Here is a 21,499-nt window from a genome sequence, read left to right as displayed (position 1 = left end):
TGAGCCTTAGTTTCTTCATCTACGAAGTATGGACGATAATACCTACCTCATGGGGTGGTCGTGGCAGTTAAATGAAATAACCTGTATAAAATGCGAAGCAGAATGCTTCATAGTACTTCAGGATAAGAAAGCTGTTACTGTTTAATATTTCCAAAAAGCTGTTCAAATGCTATCTTAAACCTCTATAAAAAATGAAGTGGTCCTTATGCTTTGGACTGTACCTCTGTCATCTTTCTCTGCCTTTACACTTTTGTCTGTTCCACATTCCAAATGAATGTGGAGATTTTTTATAAACAAGTTACCTTCACTGACTTACTCCTTCTTTCCTGGGTAAAGGTGAAATACAAGATCAAAAAAATCTGTTTATGATCCTGAAATGCAATAAAACAATGTCACTGAGAAGAAATGTGCTCGTAAGGTATACACTAGCATATATTGTCATCAAGCTAACTCATGCTTTCTATTAATTCAAGACCATTTAAGATTCTCTCCTATTCTGATTTGATTTTGGTGATCATACTTGAAGCTTTCATCAAAGTGAAATGTAAGTGACATTTGATTATTGTCAGTATTCCTTTTGATGAACAAAAGGGGGATTAAAAATCTATGTAGATTCAGCAATTGTTCATGATGTGTTCAAGACCATAAACTCTGTAAGGTTGAGAATCATGCTTGTGTCCTCTTGCTTTCCACTGTGTCTTTACTATATATCATCATGCCTAATACTTAGTAGGTACTAAAAAAAGTTGCCTACTTTGTATATAATAATATAAATCATTGGTCTATAATTATGCATTTATAAAAGGAGTTGGTGAAAAATCTAAGGGTAAGATGACATTCAGCAAAGGTTTCTGTCAGATTTAGCTAATAAGCCTCCTTTTTATGTGAACCAATTAAACTTAGGTCATTTCTCTGCCTTAAGGGAACACTATTCATTCATGATCGATCTGTGACCCTTTTCCAAAGGGTATTTTATTTTTAATGAAAAATTGGCCGGTGGTATATTTGAGACTTGTTCATTAACATTTTAGCTGTGTTATCTGAAATGTTGATGTATGGTTAAATTAAGGTTGTGGTTGTAGGGGATAAACTAAAAACTACCAGCATATTACATTATATATAAAGGACAAGGAGATTTAAATTAGTTATAAACCAATTTAAATTGGGTTGCCTTGAAATCCTTAATGATGATTGTGCAAATGACTCAAGGTAAATATATTTTTAAAAAGCTTCAGCATCTATTTAACTTTGTCTAAAATTAATTTCTTTGGGAGGTCTTGTTGAAGTTTTCTATTAAAAATCTAAAAGAATAGTGAAATACTAAGATTTTATAACAAAGTAATGACATTGATTTTTTTTCTCCTTTTAATGAACAGACTAGGACATATAATTTGATGTATATTTCCCTCAAAGTGGTCATTGATTCTAAGAATATAGTCATGTTTAGATTTTGTATTTAGGATTTGCCTATGGCAAAAGGAAAATAGAAGAAAACTATTATTATTTTATGATTATGTTTTACCTTCTAACTTGTTTATTTAATCACTTGGTTGCAAATGATATTTAGGTGATCATAAAAATAAAATCCAATTTTAAAGAATGAGAATTTTCTGTCACTAAGTACATCAAATAAGAGTGGTAGGCTTTGCTTATCCTTAAAAAAATTCTAATGTTTTAAGAGATTGCACCATCATTGGGGAAAAAATGTCTAGCCTCTTGAATGACCACAACATAATGAAGGTGAAGAACACTTAGAGTTACATCCAGTTTTTAATTAAGAGAATTAACCTCTTTATTTTATTTTATTATCTTATTTTATTTTATGTTTTATTTTTTTATTTATTTTGAGAGAGAGCATGTGAGCACAAGTGGGGGAGGGGTAGAGAAAGGAGAGAAAGAGAATACCAAGCAGACTCCCTGTTGTCAGTGCAGAGCCTGATGAAGGGCTGGAACTCAAGAACCATGAGATCATGATCCCATCTGAAACCAAGAGTTGGAGGGTAAACTGGCTGAGCCACCCAGGTGCCCCCAGCCTTATTATTTCAGAGATCTAGTAGAGGATCACAGTTCAAGGCTTTACTTTAAACACAAGCCTCCTTTATTTATTTAAGTCTTTGTCAATGGTACAACCTTGGGATAAATACATATATCTTGGAAATCAAATGATTACTTACAGATTAATTTCAGAACAAAATAATAATTATGGCTCATATATTTTTGAAACCAGATTTGACTTTCCCTGTCAGTTTTAAAGTGCATATATTGGAGTAGCATCATAAAATGGAATGGCCAGCTAGCTTTATTGTAAACATGAAAGAGAAAATGTTATACAGTGATTTCCATATGAGATTTATCCATTGAAAGTCTGGAAATGGAGATGTTATTCAGCTTAATAGATATACCATTTCATATTTATTTTCGTGCAATTGAGGCACCAGGGTGCACTGGAATTTTCTTCCAGATAGAGTATAATTTCTGGGTGAGATCATCTATTTGTATACTCCCATGCTGATGTCTTCCAAATCCAAAAGATAACCAAATAGAAACTTTTGTCTGAATTTCCTATAGGCTCCTCAGGCTTACCGTGTCATTATCTAACCTTGTCATGGGCCCCTCACCCTTGGTTTACTAACTTGATTGTCTTCTTTATTTCCTATGCCTATTAATGCTATGGCCAGCCGAGTTTCAAGAGTAGGAAATCATAGTATCTTTCTTAAACCCTCCCTCTTCTCTACCCAGACCTATCCAATTAGTCACTAACTCCAAAACTTTCCTTCAACAGCCATTTGCTCTTCATCCCCCCTGCCCTAGACTTAGTTAACCTCAGACTTGGCCTATAGGCATAGTAGACTCTTTGACTGCTTGAGTCTAGTCAGTTCTTCCCATTGATGACTGAATTCTTTTTTTCTGAGAAACAAGCCTGAGATGTCACTTCTAGCAAAACATACTCTGGCTTCTTTTTTTTTATAGAAGAAAAGTCAATATTCTTTATTTGGTGGACAAAGACCTTTATAACCTGGTCTTAACCTAACACTACTTCATGCACAACACCCTAAATTTCAGTCACACTGCAATTTCTTACTATTCCTCTAGTGTACTGTTCCAGGTCACAGGTCCTCTTCCTTACCCGGGCTGTTCTCCTTTCCAGAGCCTCCATCACCCCCTCCAGTCCCCCAATGCCTGCTTCTCCTTTAACAAGGATTCCAAGGGTAAACTTTTCCCAGCTTCACCCAAGTGGTTGGTTGCTCCCTGTTCTGTGCTCTTATTGTCCTTACTATATGGTGATACAGTTATCTATTTGACTAGAATTTGTCCACCTATTTTAGTCTTTTTTACTAAGCTGTTGTGTTCATAGTGGGCTGTCATGTATCTTATTGATCTGCATAGCTACAAGGTCAAGAACAGCCAGTGGCACTAAGGATAGATTGATGATCCTTGTTATTTCTTTTTTTTTTTTTTTCCCACTCAACATACACTTATATGGGACTCCGTATGAGCCATGCATTATTCTAGGTTATTTATACTAACTCATGAAAATTTTACCATAGCACTACCAAATACATAAAATTATAAGCCATGTTATAGATGAGGACATTGAAGCACTGAGAGGTTAAATAACTTGCTCAAGATGCACAGTTGTTAAGTGTCTGAGCACAGTATTGAACCCAGGCTTCAGACATGGGGTTCTTAACAACTACACAGTGTCTCAATGTAGGCCCCAACCAGAACTCCAGGTTAATTAGTTTTTGTGAAATCCTTGCTTTTAGGAAAAAAAAAAGAAAAATATAAGGAAATTGAAGAGTTAGAAATTGATTTATAAAAACGCAGTTTGAGAGTAGGAAGCAATTATTTGTCTGTTATGAGTGGAACATGTCATAATAAATGCATTGTACATAAAAAATGATAAAGATGTCATATTTCTAGAGTTTATTCCTTATACATTTCCTATATATAACAAACTATTTTCCTTGGAATAGTTTTTTCAGAGTCTACCTCCGAGAAAACTCAGCTAAGGCAATGATGTTTATAATTATTACATTGTTTGCAAAATATTGAATAAAAAAGCTTCAAATGTGTTAATATATAAGGAAGAAAGAGTTAAAGCCCATTGGGGAATATTTTTACTGTCCTTTATTATAAACTCACCTCAGAGCCCTGCTCTGGTGCTCTGGCACTTTGCCCAGTGTACTGTTTTAATTCTACTTTAAGCAAGAAGACAAAACAACCTCAACACAAATAAGGAAACTGCCCAGCCTTCCTCTTCACGTGATAGATTCTTTCCAGTATAAGGGAAAATAAATCTTCCCCTCAGATGCCAAATGCAGGACTTAGCAATGAGAAAATTACCTTTAATCTACCTACCAAGGGTTGAAGTGAGTACCACTAGAAAACAATTTATTTGGGCCTCTCAAACTCATCTCTGCATGGATCATGGGGTCTTGAGTGAGATTTGTGTTCTGGTAAAAATGTTCCTACTTGGGATCCTTGGGCATCTGAGGACAAGGTAATGGGGAATGTGACAGTTATTTTTAACATTGAAAAATCCTAATGGAATTCATATTTTTGCCTTCCCAAATCATTGTTTAGGATAACCAAATGGTTAAACATACTTGTTCTCAGTTGGAATCTTACTATCTCATATTTGTCCAAAGCTCTGACCAGAAGTTAGTTTTTATCTTTAATAAAAATAGAGATTAGTTATTTAATAAAAGTAATTTTGTAAATAACCATCTTAGAAAATTGGAATTAGGGCTGGGGGAGGAGTGGGAGTAAGTGGGTCCTTGGTCAAAAATTTGTATCACCAAGCACACAGCACAGGGCAGAGAGAAAGCTGCCTGTTAGCGTGAGTGAAGCCAAAAATAATATACCTGGGAAAAATAATTCAGACTCTAGTTTATTGCCTGATATGATAGTGTGTATTGTGATGAGCAAAAGGAATCTTGGAGCCACATAGAACATTTCAGTTCAATCCTACATATAAAAACTGAGTGCCTGTTAGTTTTGGTGCTGCTTTAGCTAGAAAGACCAGCAAAATACTGGGCCCCCTCAGGAGGAGGGAAGCATGAGGGCATGTTGGACACAAGCCCAGGGCATCTGGTCTTGGAAGAGATTCATCTGGGCTGCTTGCCTCCAGGAAGACGTCACAAACCTGTAGGATGCTGGATTTACCTGACACCTGTAGATTTACTGTCACACACTGTAACCAGATAGTATGCAACTAATTTAAAAATATGCTTTTTTCCTTTTTTCTGATTTCAAAAACAATTACTCTGTCGAAGTTGAAAACAAAACAAAAACCAAACTCAGATAAGGAAGAAACTAATGCTTCCATCCAGTGAGTGTTAGGAAAAAAAAAAAAAAAAGAAGTCATTTGTAATGTTACCTCATTTTCTTAACCATGATTTCATTTTGGTCAGTGTTAGTCCATTCTTTCCCCCTATAATATATTATTAGTTTTATGTATTTGTAATCATGGCATGCATGTAGTTTTGTACCTTAATTTTTATTTCACATTAAATGCATTTTTCCAAATTACGACATAGTCTTCGTTACATGCCGGTGGGGTATTTCACTCAGTAGATAAAAAATTTTTTGTACTGTTAGATATTTATTGTTTCTATTTTATTAATGCTGTCATGAAGAGTTTTATGTTTATAATTTATTTGAATATTTTAGATCATTTCCTTAAGTTATAGTTCCTCCAGAATATGAAGTACAGACTATATTTGTTGTTCAGTGTTGTATCCCCAGTGCTAAGCTCAATGTCTGGCATATGGTATGTATTCGATAAATTTTTGTTAAATAAATGATGAATGAAGAGGAATTACTAGATTAAACAGCATGAATACATTTTTATATCATTTTTAGTTCTAATAGTATAATATTAAACTGGCTAGATGCTTTTGCAAATGTTACTCGATTTAATTATAAGAAAAACTTAGTGAGATAGCTGAAGAATCAGATGCTGAGGGACTGAACTACAGTCATATGGCTGGTGTGGAGCCAGTATTCAGACTTAGGTCCTTTGATGCTAATCTCAGTATCTACTCATTTTGCCACATTGTCCTTCACCTACATTTTCTCACTAAGAAAATCAAGGAGAAAAAGCCTGTAGGCTTTAACTATTGTTTGTCTAACATCAGTTAGCTGGAAGGTCTAGCTGGTTGGCTTGAGCAGAGTTTGCCAAAATGTGGGCTGTGCACCACTCCCATAGAATGTACCTGCAGTGCTTTGTCAAACTGGCAGATCCCTATACCTTTCCCAATACCTAAAGAATCAAAATTCCCAAGGGATGGGAGGTTCCTGTGTTGTCGGAATCGGCATCTTTATCGAGTACCCTGTTGTGTGTTGTGATCCCCTAAAATGATGTGTTGAAATCCAAACTCCTGGTACCTGTGAATGTGACCTTATTTGGAAATAAGGTCTTTGCAGATGTAATCGAGTTAAGACAGGTGAGGTCCTATTGGTTTAGGATAGGACTTAATTCCATTATAGGTATCCTTATAAGATGAGGCTCCGGATACAGAGGAGACACAGACAGGAAAATTCTGTGTTAAGACACAGAAAAGAGGGTCAAGAACCTCTGAATACAGAGGCAGAGATTGGAGAGATACATCTATAAGCCAAAAAATGCCAAGCATTACTGGTAACCACCAGAAGCAGGGAAGAGGCAAGGAAGGATTTTCTGCCAGAATGGAGAGAACATGGCTCTTTCAGCCCCTTGATTGCAGACTTCTAGCCTGCAGAACTGTAAGAGAATAAATCTCTGTGTGAAGCAGCTTGGTTTGTGATATTTTATTGTGGCAGCCCTAGGAAACTAATACACATCCCTAGAAACGTTTTCTGCATCTAGTTTGAGAGTCTCTAGTTAGACTTGACTGATTTTAAGTCCTGAATTGATTATTAACTAAAAATAGCACTTTCAAACCTGAAGTGATCAAATAAAGGGCAAGATAAATGTATTATATCATCAAAGGAAGTAAGGACTAATAAACACGGTACGTTTGGAGTAATGAACAAAATTCTATTTGGGCACATCTAGAATTACCAAATCTCAATGTGCATGTTTCATACTGGAAAAGAAGCATTTATATTTGAGATCTTTAGATCCAAAGCTTGATGTCTTTAGTATTGCTTACCCATCTTTTAAAGGCCCAAGTACAGAGCTTCCATTTTAACGAATTATTGATTAAACTTAACTAAGAAATAGCTCTTCCGTAACTTTTCCAGAAAAAATCCTTTTTTTAGTTTTTTTATTTTGAGAGAGAGCACGAGTCAGGGAGGGGCAGAGAAAGAGGAATAGAGAGAATTTCAAGCAGGCTCCACACTGTCAGTGCAGCGCCTGACACAGTGTTCGAACCCACTAACTGTGAGATCATGACTTGAACAGAAACCAAGAATCGGACATTTAATGGATTGAACCACCCAGGGGCCCCTCCAAAAACACCATTTTTCAAGTGTCGTAGGTAGGTTTAAAATAGTTTCCAATGACCTCCACCTCCTGATATTCACGTTTTCCATGATGCTCTCCCCTTGATGTGGTCTGCATCTACACCTGCTAATTTGCTTTTAACAGATAGAGTACGGTAAGTGTGGTTCCACACCACTTCTGAGATTAGGCTACCAAAGATTGTCTTGGCCACACTCTCTCTGGCTCTTGTTTGCTTGTTCTAGTAGAAAAAGCTGCAATTTGTAAGTATATCTCATAACGACAGATGAGTTTCTTCTTTCTAAAGATCTCAAGTATAAATGCTTGTGATGCTTCCTTAAGGGGAGGCCCACAGCAAGGAACTGAGGGCAGCCAACAGCCGGCAACGAATTGAGGCTGTCAGTCCAACAAACTGCAAAGTACCAAATCCTGTCAACAGCCACACATATGAATTTGGAAGTGTGTCCTTTTCTGTTTGACCCTGGAGATGGTTGTAGCCCAGCTAAAACCTTCATTGTAGTCTTAATGAGGCCCTGAGTCATAGGATCCAGTTAAGCTGTTCATGGACTTCTGACCCACAGAAACTGTGAGATAATAAATGTCGTTTTATGCCACTAAGTTTTGGGATAATGTCTTAACCAGTTACGCAACAATAGATAGCAAATACAAAAGCTTTAAAATATCTGAGTTTTCTTTTTGTCTACATTGGGATTATTTACAGAGATATTATACCTATCTCTAACATTAGCTTGCTTGGTTTTAAATGTGAGGGATTTTATGAATCTCTGCTTAGTAATTAAGGAAAACAAATATACTGAGTTTTGCTTCTTGCTTGCCTTTGAACCCAGTAGTTTTTTTTATTATTTTTTTTAATTTTTATGGTCACTTGGATGTCATACTGTCCAATCCCTGCACTTCTCAAAACATAGAGCCACCATTAGTTTGACCAAGTATAGTTCCCAGATTTAGCAGATAAAAATACAGGATTGGTTAAATTTGAATTTCAGAAAACCAGTGAATCATTTATTTTTCAGGGATCATATGGTTAAGTATTTTATTTTAAACTTTTTAATTTTAATGCCAGCATAATTAACACAGTATTACATTAGTTTCAGGTGTACAATATAGCATTTCAACAATTCTATAAATTACCCAGTGCTTTACATGTTGCATGTACCTTTTTTTTTTTTTTTTAATTGGTACATGTGCTCTTAATCCCCTTCGTTTATTTTACCCATCCCTCCCCCACCTCCCCTCTGGGAACCATCCGTTCTCTATAGTTAAAAGTCTGTTTCTTGGTATCTCTCTTTTTCCTTTGCTCCTTTTTTTTTGTTTCTTAAATTCCACATATGAGTAAACTCATATGATATTTGTCATTCTCTGACTGACTTATTTTGTTGAACATTATACTCTCTACCTCCATCCATGTTGCAAATGGCAAGATTTCATTCTTTTTATGGCTGAATAATATTTCATTGTGTGTGTATATATATTATACATATAATATATATAATTTGATTATTTAATTAAAAAATGTTTTAATGTTTATTTATTTTTGAGAGAGAGAAACAGAGCATGAGTGGGGAAGGGGCAGAGAGAGAGGGAGACACAGAATCCAAAGCAGACTCCAGACTCTGAGCTCTCAGCACAGAGTCTGACACAGGGCTTGAACCCATGAACGGTGAGATCATAACCTGAGCTGAAGTCAGACACTCAATGGACTGAGCCACCCAAGCACCCCTAATTTGACTATCTTAAATAATACTGCAATAAACATAGAGGTGCCTGTATCACTTTGAATTAGTGTTTTTGTATTTTAGGGGTAAATACTCAGTAGTGTCTATTTTTGTGCCAATGCCACAATGTTTTGATTACTACAGCTTTGTAATACAACTTGAAGTCTGGAATTGTGATACTTCCAGTTTTGTTTTTCTTTTTCAGAATTGCTTTGGCCATTTGGGGTCTTTTGTAGTTCCATACAAACTTTAGGATAACAATGTTCTAGGTCTGTGAAAATGCTGTTGGTGTTTTGATAGGGAGTGCATTAAATCTGTAGATTGCTTTGAGTAGTAGGGACATTTTAACAGTATTTTTTCTTCCAATCCATGAGCATGGAATGTCTGCATTTCTTTGTGTCATCTTCAATTTCTTTTATCAGTGCTTTGTACTTTTCAGAATACAGGTCTTTTTCCTTCTTGGTTAAGTTCATTCCTAGGTATTTTATTATTTTTGGTGCAGTTGAAATTGGGATTGTTTTCTTAATTTCTTTCTCTGCTGCATTATTAGTATACAAAAATGCAACAGATTTCTGTACATTTATTTTTGTATCCTGTGAATTTACTGAATTCATTGATCAGTCCTAGTATATATTTTTTTTTGGTAGATTCTTCAGAGTTTTCTATATATAGTATTATGTCATATGCCGATAGTGTAAGTTTTATTTCTTCCTTACCAATTTGGATGACTTTTATCTTCGTTATCTGATTGCTGTGGCTAGGACTATGTTGAATAAAAGTGGTGAGAGTGGAAATCATTGTCTTGTTCCTGATTTAGGGGAAAACTCCTATTTTTTCTCCAATGATCATGATGTTTGCTATGGGTTTTTCATATATGACCTTTATTATGTTGAGGTATGTTCCCTCCAAGCCTACTTTTTTGAGTATTTTCATCATGAATGGATGTTGGACTTTGTGAAATGCTATATCTGCATGTATCAAATGATCATATGGTTTTATCCTTTCTTTTACTGATGTGATGTATCACATTGATTTTGCAAATATTGAACCCTCCTTGCATACTGAGAATAAATCTCACTTGTTTGGTGAATGATTTTTTTTAAATGTGTTATTGGATTCAGTTTACTAGTATTTTGTTGAAGATTTTTACATCTATGTTCATCAGAGATATTGGCTTGCAGTTCTCTCTCTCTCTTTTTTAGTGGTGTCTTTATTTGTTTTTTTGTTTTTGTTTGTTTGAATAAGGGTAATGTTGGCCTTATAGAATGAATTTGGAAGTTTTTCTTCCTCTTCTAACTTTTGGAATAGTTTGAGGACAATAGGTATTAACTCTTCTTTAAATGTAGAAGAGTAGAATTCACGTGTCAAGCCATCTGGCCCTGGACTTTTGTTTGTTGGGAATTTTTTTTTTTTAATTTTTTTTTTTTTTTTCAACATTTTTTATTTATTTTTGGGACAGAGAGAGACAGAGCATGAACGGGGGAGGGGCAGAGAGAGAGGGAGACACAGAATCGGAAACAGGCTCCAGGCTCCGAGCCATCGGCCCAGAGCCTGACGCGGGGCTCGAACTCACAGACCGCGAGATCGTGACCTGGCTGAAGTCGGACGCTTAACCGACTGCGCCACCCAGGCGCCCCTGTTTGTTGGGAATTTTTTGATCACTGATTCAACTTTATTGCTGGTAATTAGTTTGTTCAAATTTTCCATTTGTTTTACCTCAATTTTGGTAGGTTATAGGTTTCTAAAAATTTATCTATTTTTTCTAGGTTGTCAATTTTTTGGCATATATTTTTTCATAATATTCTTTTTAAATTTTTGTGATGTCAGATGTTTTTTCTCATCTCCTATATGTGATTTTGTTTGAGTCTCTCTCTCCTTTTTTTTTTTTTGATGAGTCTCTAGAGATTTGTTAATTTTATTGATCTTTTCAAAGAACTAGCTCCTGGTTTCCTTGATCTGTTCTTCTTTTTTTTTTTTTTTCTCCTAGTTTCTGTTTTGTTTATTTCTGCTTTAATCTTTATTATTTCCTTTCTTCTCTGATTTGGAGTTTTGTTTGTTCTTTTTCTAGCTCCTTTAGGTGTAACCTTAGGTAGCTTGTTTGCTATTTTTCTTGGCCCTTGAGAGAGACCTGTATTGCTATAAACTTCCCTCTTAGAATTGCTTTTTCTGCATCCCAAAGATTTTGAATTGTTGTGTTTACATTTTCATTTGTTTCCATGTAATGGTTGACCCATTCATTGTTTAGTAGCATGATATTTAACCTCCACGTATTTGTGGTGTTTCTAGATTTTTTCTTGTGATTGATTACTAGTTTCATAACATTGTGGTTAGAAAGGATGCATGCTGTAACTTTGATCTTTTTGAATTTGTTGAGACTTGTTTTGTGGCCTGATATGTGATCTATTCTGGGGAATGTTCCATGTGCACTTGAAAAGAATGTGAATTCTGATGTTTTAGGATGGAATGTTTTCAATATATCTGTTGGATCCATCTTGTCCAGTGTGTCATTCAAATCCAGTTTCCTCACTGATGGTTTGGATGGTTTATTCATTGACGTAAGTGTGGTGTTAAAGTCTCCTATTGTTGCTTACTAACAATTAGTTCCTTTATGTTTGTTATTAGCTGCTTTATGTATTTGGGTGCTTTCCTGTTGGGTGCCTAAGTATTTACAATTTTATATCTTCTTGTTGGATTGTCCCCTTTATTATTATTATAGAGTGTCTTTCTTTATCTCTTGTTATTGTCTTTGTTTTAAAGTCTATTTTGTCCAGTATGAATATTGCTTCCCCAGCTTTTTTTTTTTTTTTTTGACATCAGTTTGAATGATAAATGTTTCTCCATCCCCTCATTTTCAATTTGCAGGTGTCTTTGGTCAGAAATAAGACTCTTACAGGCAGCAAATAAATATAAATACAGGCAGTCTTGTCCAGTGAATCATATTTTACCATAAGTATGCCTCATGTGATATTTAGGTCATAGTTATATTAAAATGTAATTTGTTCAATTGAAATTGACTGGGTATCTTGTATTCTTTATGGCAACCCTATGCCCAAGGTCATGTAAAGGGTTTGTAACAGAGTCTGCACTAGCAGTTGGTTCCCAGGCCAATATTCTTCCTCCCACATGACCCTGTGATGGTGATGAAAGTGTTACTTTAGAAACTCATCTGTGGTTGCACATGTTTGAAACTTTAATGTAGTAATCATTACTGAGCTACTTTTGAAAGGAGCCATGGATCATTAAAGGACAAAACTGATGTTCTTTGACACAATCGATAGATTTCATTCTGCAAATGAAAGTCCAGTCTGATAGTGTTAATGGAAGGCAGCTGCAGATCCTGATATTCCCATAATAGTTAGCTGGACTATATGATATTAGCTTCTGACTCATTTTCATTAATACAATGATTTAAGTATGCAGATATATTTTGAGGAGGGACAATTTGTTGGAGAAAAAAACCAAATCAATTTTAAGGAGTTTTAATATTTATGTATTTAACATATGCAGGTATATAATCATTAAAAACTTAAGTGAAATACATCAATATACACAGTAGGTATTAAGAAGTCCCTTAGTAAATGGTGCTAAGAGAAATTAAGCCTGTGTCTGATTGCTCTCTAATTAGAATTAGTGCTTCTTTGCTTTTGTTCTTTAACTTTGAATATCCATGTGGCTTTAATTGTTTAAGTACATTTACATGGTTAATTTACATAATCTACTCATGTTGACAATGGGTTGATGTAGGGTATGGTCTTTTGAGGATAACAAGCACAATGAGAAAACAGACTGGTAGAGTGAAAAATAGGAAAGTCTAGTGATTAAGGTATTTGAATGAATCACACTCAGGTTTTGTGCCTTTGCTTATTTCAGTTTTTCACATCCTAAGACCTTAGAAATGCTTTATATTTATGGCTTCAATAAAACCAATTATTATTAATTTTAAAAATTCCACTGATAAATCTGTCTTCTCTGGGACAAATAGCCAAGTAAAATACAAGCAATAACTTAGAGCTCAACTAAATATTAGGAGTTTCTTTTTACGGGGAAGGATTGTATTTAAACTTTCTTTATAATCCAATACTAGCCTAGGCACATAATAGTGATTATATATATTTATGTGTGATGATCTTAATGAAAATACACTAATATTAAAGTAATTTCCCCATATTTAATTATCATGAATGAATAATGTTCTACTTTTAATATATTCACTTACTTTATCCTCCAATTCTCCAAAACAACAACAACAACAAAAACCCTCTGGAAACAGGCTTAAAGAAAAAATAACCTGCCTAAGGTCACACTGATAGAATGTGACACAGTCTGGTTTCCACATCTATTTTCTAACTCCAAACCCAAGAATCTATCTACTGTGCCATACTGTCTTTAGATTTCTGATACTATTCTGTTAAAGATTGTGTCCACCTGGCAAAAATAGAGCCTGTACTGTAATGAAACCAGTATTTATTTATCAGGCACTCTAGAGCCTTGTTTCCTGGAATTTAGCATTTGAACCTCTTGAAGTCTGAAAATGAGTTATTTAGAAATACTAAAGGAGAAGGAATGGAAATTCACTTTTTCCATTTAGAATTTTCGTGGCTGATCTCATCTCTATTCAGAGTGATGTGTCTCCCTGAATATTTTATTAGAGTTCTGTTGCAGCTGAGTTAAAGTTGTGCCTGCCCCACTGCCCTGAGCCGGTGATGGGATATGTCCCATAATTTTTTGCTGACTGGCTGAGTGACCCAAAGCCTTCAGGATCGATGTGAGGAATGCTAAGGCGACTAAGAGAGTGTAGAACATCTCAGCAGCCAGGAAATGAACCAGAAATTAAAAGGATATGAAATCTAATCTCTGAAGAAAATAAAGTGTGCCAGTGTATGATTTTGTTGGCATGGATAACAGAGAACTGAGTCCAGTTTTTTCTTTTGTCTTTAGTGGTAGCACAGAACATTATAAATCAGCAATTTTATGATTTTATCCACCATTCTAAAATAACCATTAGACTTTAAAGTATAGGCCTTGAACCTTAGTAATTGATTTTCCCCTTCAGCATACTTAGCTAAGGAATTGTAGACATTTGAATATCAGATTTATTTGAATTGACTGCTTTAATATAGTTGTGTAGCCTCCTGGATCCATATATTCCTGATGATTGAAATTCTCAAATGAACTTGAAGTTATAGAAGAACATGACTCTGGTCTTCCTCCCTTAGTTCATTTCTTAACCAACGTCTTCCCCTACATCTTCCTTGGCCCCACCACACAAATACTCAGGGACAAGTAATGAGAATGGTATTGAGATGTCTATCTCCAGAGGAATTTGGAGACCATAATTTTAGTTTTTGAACTGCAGTCTTCCCAGTCTTTTTGATTTGTCTTTTTACTTGTGCTTTTAACTTTCCTGTTATTTTTGGTTCCTGGGTTTACAATACAGCTCTGAAGTATGTTTTATGGGCTATCTTTTGGTCTTCTATTCTGAGCTTGCTGTTTTCTGAGCTTTATCACCTCCTTGATGTATATTCTTTATTTCATGGTTGTTTTCCCTAAGGCTTTAGTAGCTTTGTATAATACTTTTGTATATAAGATATTTCTATCTGGTAAAAGGGCTAATAAGGAAGTTGAAGTTCCTTTGCCATTATAACAGATATCTGCTGAGTATTTACTATGCGGCAACTGTTATATTCTGTTTAATACTCATTTAATGATAGCTACCACTGTAAGAGTTGAGCAAGAATATTATCATTTATGGATGAAGGGATAAAGGCTTTTATAGGCTCTAATATCTTACCTAAGTCAACATGCAGGTGTGAGGTAGAGTCAGGCTTTGCATCCATGTCTTTCTGACTCCAAAGATCATGGTCTTCACTACCGCGGTGCCTCTTCTGTCATATTGTCTCTTATTGGATACTGATGCCTATTCAGATTGGGACTACCTTCAAACCATTGCAAAGAATATGTCCTTGTTATAGTCAGAAAACAGCATTCTATTTATATCTAAAAGGCTGTGTCACTAGCTCTTCTGCGTATGTGAGAGTTTATGCAGAGAGAGTGTTGATGGAGATTTCTTAGATAAGAATGTGCTCTGAACGTATGTGTGAGAAATCCATCAATATTACTTCCGGCTCCCTCTAGATGTTGGTTAGCCCACATGATCATTTATCTTGGACCTTTAGCTCACCAGAGTGAAAGGTACATTTTCAAATAGCAGTTCTACTTATATATGAAGTAAATGCAATCTGATCTTGCTTGAGGGTTTGATTTGAGGAAGAAAGATGACAAGAGGCTAATCAACGTCTTTCTACTCATAATTTTCTAGTGCCCCTTTTGCAAGGTGTTTTCTCTGGCAAAATGAAAGTCCCAACCCCAGGCAAATGGGGTGATTTCTAGAAATAGTTTATTACTTTTCACAGATTAAGGCCTGAAATACTTACATGGTATTTATCTACTACAGTAGGCAATAGGAGGTGAATTGATGGAGGTATGTGTGAAGAACATTAAAAGAACCATTTTGATATTCGAATACCAACTAAAAATATAGGATCTAGGAAAGGGTCTTAGGATCAGGTCAATTTACATTAACAGTAGTAAATATATATTCGCAGAATGAATAAATTAATAAAAGGAAAAGGTAAAGTCTGAATTTAAGAATACTAGAGTCTACTGAATGGATTTATAGAAAGGAGATTGGAGTGAACCTTTTTTAATAGTCACTTATTTTATTCAAGCCTTCAGAGAATGTGTCCTGCAATAAGGAAAGCATCAGGATGTAAGAATAAATGTGCAGGTTTTTTTTTTCTTCAGTGTTTTTTGAGGCAAAAACCCCCAAAAATGTTTATTGAGAACTAAAATGGTTCCATAATTTGTCATAGTTCCAGTCTATGAAATATTATACAGCTATTTTAAAATAGCTTTGTATTTCTTGGGAGAGATATATATGAAGTACTGTTAGGTGAGAAAATAAATTTAGTGTGATTTTATATACTTATACACACATACACAGATATATACATATATTTATTTTAATGTAATTTATATATTTATGTGTTTTAACACATGTATATGCACACATATATATGATATCACCCACTTTGCTAACATAACATAATCACATAGATGTATGTACATATATAATGAGAAAGATGAACTTAGAAAAGAGGGAATGAGGAGATGGGAAATCACTAACTTTTTCTGTGTATAACTCTGCTCTGTTTCACTAGTTATGATAATACACATTATTTTTAATGAAAGGAAATAAAAATAAAATTTTAGAGAAACACCATATTTCTAGTTAAGAGATCACTGATGCTTGGAGTTTGAATGGATTTCCACTGTATCTTATGTCTGAAGAGCTTGAGTTTTGCTCTAGTGTTAAAAGGTCCTTGCATCTGATGTAGCAATGGATCCATGGCTGCGAAACTCAGCCTTTTCAAGGCTCAGTGTTCTTATCTGGAATTTCAGATGTGAAACAGATGCTTTGGGAGATCTCATCTATTTCAGATATTCTTTTTGTTCAAAAATAAAAAAATCTATGTGAAGATAATGATGATGCCAAGACACAGCCTGGGTGGGACTTTAGCCCTTTCCCTCCCCTCCACCTAGCCCCCTAATCCATCAGTCACCTACAAACTACTTCAAACTCAGCTTCAAGATAAGCTCCCTGACCAGTCTCCTACCTCATAGAGCTGTCTCTAAATCCTCTTTAAAGTAGAAACTCTAGATCTGCTCCTAATGAGGACTTGCTGCATAGAAGAAATCAATGTGCAATTAGGATCAACATAAGTCCTCATGAAGTTTAGAAGACTCTATTTCTTTAAAATGCAAATACCCTTTGGGAAAGGTACAATTCAAGTCTTACTACTCTCTTATATTTTAACAGATGAAGTTTTTAATATCTTTTCATAGGAGCAAGATCTTGAGAAGGAAACACGTCGGGGAGAAGAAAAGGGGTGCTGAGGGAATGGATTAACTACAGAGAGGAGAGAAAAGCTTTAAGAGGTTAGTGTCTGGGTAACAGGCACTTTCAGAGCTTGTCAGAGGAAAGCATGTACTTGGGCAAACAAATAGCCTTTGTGTGCTCCTTGGATTCTGTTTTTATCTCCTACCTCCCATCAGATGCATCAGCAAATCCTGTCAGTTCTCTCTTCAAACATAACCAGAATCCAACCACTTTTCACACCACCACTACTCCCACCCTGAACCAAACAACTATCCTCCAGATTATTGCAAAAGGTATTCTAAAACAAGTTCTGGCTTTTGTCCCCTTACAATATGTTCTCCCAGTAGACAGAAGGACTGTTAAAACCTAAGCAAGATCAGGTACTTATCTGCTCAAAATCCCTGCTCTAGTGGTTTGCCATTTCTTTTTTTCATTTTTAAATTTTATTTATTTTGAGAGAGAGACAGTGCAAGTAGGAGAGGGGCAGAGAAAGAGGGAGACAGAGGATTCTAGACGGCTCTGCACCATCAGCATGGAGCCGGACGTGGGGCTGGAACTCATGAAACTGAGAGATCATGACCTGAGCCGAGACCAAGAGCCAGATGCTTAACCGACTGAGCTAGCCAGGCATCCCAGTTCCCCATTTCAACCAGAGTCACCTACAAAAGATTCTCCACCTTGGCTCACATTGGACACAATCTGGTGAGATTTAAAGTAATATTCATTTTGGGGTCTGATTCCCCAAAATGTTGATTTCACTGGTTTTGTGACTGGGGCATTGATACTTGCTGAAAAGTCCTCAAGTAATGCTAATAGACATCCAGGGCTGTGAACCACTGTCCTCTGAAATTTGTTCTCACTTTCCCTTCTCATCTTACCTCCTTTTTCTTCTAATCCCTGAATATATTCAGACACACAGGTCTCCTGGCTGTTTTTCAAACAGACCAGGCACACTCCCACCTCCAAGCCTTTGTGCTGGCCAATCCTTCGTCCAGCGAGCCTCCTTTAGGTTTTAATATGTCAAGCATCCGGCACAAGGATCCCTAGAGAATTATGACTGGAAGGACCTGACTAGCCTCTTGTAATTTTTTCTTCTAAATAAAACTCCTCAAGCTAGACTGGATTATGTTCCCCTCATATATAAGATCTGTTGTTTAATAATTTAGCCTTCATCCTGGTGAGCTGAGGATGCAGTATACACGGTTGTGCTGCCAAACAACTGCCGAAAAGAATTGCAGCTGGTGCAGGTGTTTTGTGGGGTTTTTTGCACACATGCTCAGAACACATTCTTATGTAACAAAAATCCCCACAGTCACATGTATAGAAAGAACCTGTGTACGTATACACAGGAAAGGTAAGTACACACAAACTTTGACCAGATAACTTCTAATGTCCCTTCCAGCACAGATATTCTATGATTCTATTGTTAAAAATTAATGTGAACACAGAATTATAAATATGTGAAAATAGAATCAAGGGTAGCTTGAAGGGATTTAGCCCCTCTGTTCTCCATAATCCATTAGCCACCTTCAAATGATGCTAAATAACCACACAAGTTAAGTAAAAGCAATGGGTCTTGTTGTACGTCGAAAGTTCAAAGCCCTCTGGCCTCACCTTTCAGAGCACATTGCTGCCTTTGGAGTGCTCCCCATGTAGAAGTCCTAATCTGTATCTTCTGCATAGGCTTTTGGGACTCACTTTGTTGAGTAAATCCATCTGTATATTTAGGGTTGTGTGATTTATTCATGTGGTTGAAAAAAACTTTGTCTTTTTATTTTTTATTTTATTTAAAAATTATGTTAATTTTATTTTGATTGTGTGCACACGTATGCAAGTGGGGAGGCGGGGAGAATAAGAGAATCCCAAGCAGGCTCCCCGCTGTCAGTGCAGAGCCCAATTAGGAGCTCGAACTCACAAATTGTGAGATCATGACCTGAGCCAAAATCAAGTCAGACACTTAACCGACTGAGCCACCCAAATGCCCTAAATCATGCCTTTTTAAAATTCCCTTTAGAAAATGTACACTTTAAGCTTGGTTATTTATATTTTAGCAGATGATGTTGATAAGATGGCTTGGTTCTTAATCAGAGCTCATGAACATTTGAAGAATGAGTCAGCTGATGGGTTAATTGATTGTTTTCTGTGCGACTGATGTTCCCATTCCTAGAGAGACTTGGTCTAGGGTTATCTTAAGTTATGTGTAAGAAGACACTAGAAGAGGAGCTGACCCCAGTAGTGGAATCTGGAGAGACTGCCACATGCCCAGAGATGAGGAAAGAATATTTGGAGATGATGTGGAGAATTCATCTCCTGTGTCAAGGGCAGCTGAGAGAGCTCCAGCTTTGCGTATATGGGTGAGTTTGTGTGAGGATGATCTCAGAAGAATCCACAAAAAAACTCACTTTCAAACAGTTGATAAACCTGGGAGGACCAATACCAACTCACAAGAGAGTACCAGTCAAATGAGGTCTTTTTTGAACCTCCTGTCTTCTAGCTTTTCCATGTTATCCTTGGGGTGGACAAGTAGAAGCACAAAATGGAAAAAGAGAGAAAACATTTGCCCTTCTCCAATTGTGTTTTCCTCCTCTAGCCTTTTGCTGTGGGAAAGGTGAAGGTTTGGCTTTGTTTTGTTTGGATTTTTGATTTATTACATAAATAAATGCTTTGTTGTTGTTGTTGTTGTTGTTGTTTGGCAATTTAAAGTGACTCTAGAACTTTTTATTACTTAAGAATACCCAGCAAAAGTAATGGGGAATGCTCAATTTTTCATCTGGAGGCAATGCAAATATGACCCAAAAGAATACGTTTGAAGAGACTGTGAGAGTTAAAAATGAAGTTGTTTATAGTTCTGCCCCATGACTCATGCTTGTTACATGTTGTCTGCTTCACAGCTTAGCTCTGATTAGTATGATATTGCTGTTCATGTTAGTCTGAAAATATTTCTGTGACAAATCAGGCATATTTTTAGTTGATGCTGAAATTTCTCACAAACTTTGTTTTCAAATGGAATTATCAGGCCGGGTTAATTTCCTTCAGACTTTAGAAGGAGAGCTTGTCAAGGAAGTCTTTCCTATAGAATGGTCAAAGAATTGGAGTAAATCTAATTTGTGTTACTGGAAGAGTTCCACTGGTACCAGGTCAAAGCTCACTTTGAAATCTGTGAGTCACACAAAGAATAACTCATGTTGATTGGATCTATGGAAATGACCAGTTAAGGCACTAAGAGACTCTTTTTTTTCTCTTGTTTTTTCTTTGGTGTACCTCTACCGGGGACAGATGGATTCTTCTTTATTTTCTTTTAATTCCAGTATAGCTAACATATAGTGTTATATAAGTTTCAGGTGTACAACATAGTGATTCAACAAATTTCATACATTACTCCGTGTTCTCCATGACAAGTATACTCCTAATCCCCTTTATCTATTTCACCCATCACCCAAGCCACCTCCCCTCTGATAACCATCAGTGTGTTCTTTATAGTTAATAGTCTGTTTTTTGGTTTGTCTCTTTTTCTCTGTGTTCATTTGTTTTCTTTCTTAAGTTCTACATGTGAGTGAAATCATATGGTATATGTCTTTCCCTGACTAATTTATTTATTATTATGCTCTATAGATCCACCTATGTTGTTGCTAATGTCAAGATTTAATTCTTTATTATGGCCAATATTCCATTTTGTACATATACCACATCTTCTTTATCCATTCATCTTTCGATGGACACTTGGGTTGTTTCCATAATTTGGCTATTGTAAATAATGCTGCAACAAACATAGGGGTGCATATATCCTTTCAAATTAGTGTTTTCATATTCTTTTTAAAGTTTTTAAAAAGTATTTACTTTTGAGAGACAGAGAGAGATAGAGCACGAGTGGGGGAGGGGCAGAGAGAGAGAGAGATGGAGACACAGAATCTAAAGCTGGCTCTAGGCTCTGGGATGTCAGCACAGAGCCCGATGCGGGGCTTGAACTCATGAACTGTGAGATCATGACCTGAGCCAAAGTCAGATGCTTAACTGACTGAGCCACCCAGGCACCCCAGTGTTTTCATATTCTTTGAGTAAATATCCAGTAGTGTTATTACTGGATCATAGGGTACTTCTATTTTTAATTTTTTGAGGAAACTCCGTACTGTTTTCCACAATGGCTGCCTCAGTTTGCATTCCCACCAACAGTACACAAGGGTTCCCTTTTCCTTCACATCTTCACCAACACTTATTTCTTGATTTTAGCCATTCTGGCAGGAGTGGGGTGATATCTCCTCTGGTTTTGATTTGCATTTCCCTTATGAATGATGTGGAGCATCATTTCATGTGTCTGTTGGCTATATGTGTATGTCTCCTTTGGAGAAATGTCTCTTCATGTCTTCTGCCCATTTTTTAAAAAAAAGTTTATTTATT

This window comes from Neofelis nebulosa, chromosome 2 (assembly GCF_028018385.1).
Source record: "Neofelis nebulosa isolate mNeoNeb1 chromosome 2, mNeoNeb1.pri, whole genome shotgun sequence".
Classification (NCBI taxonomy): Eukaryota; Metazoa; Chordata; class Mammalia; order Carnivora; family Felidae; genus Neofelis; species Neofelis nebulosa.
The sequence above is the reverse complement of the archived record's forward strand: the minus strand, read 5'-3'. Positions refer to the sequence as shown.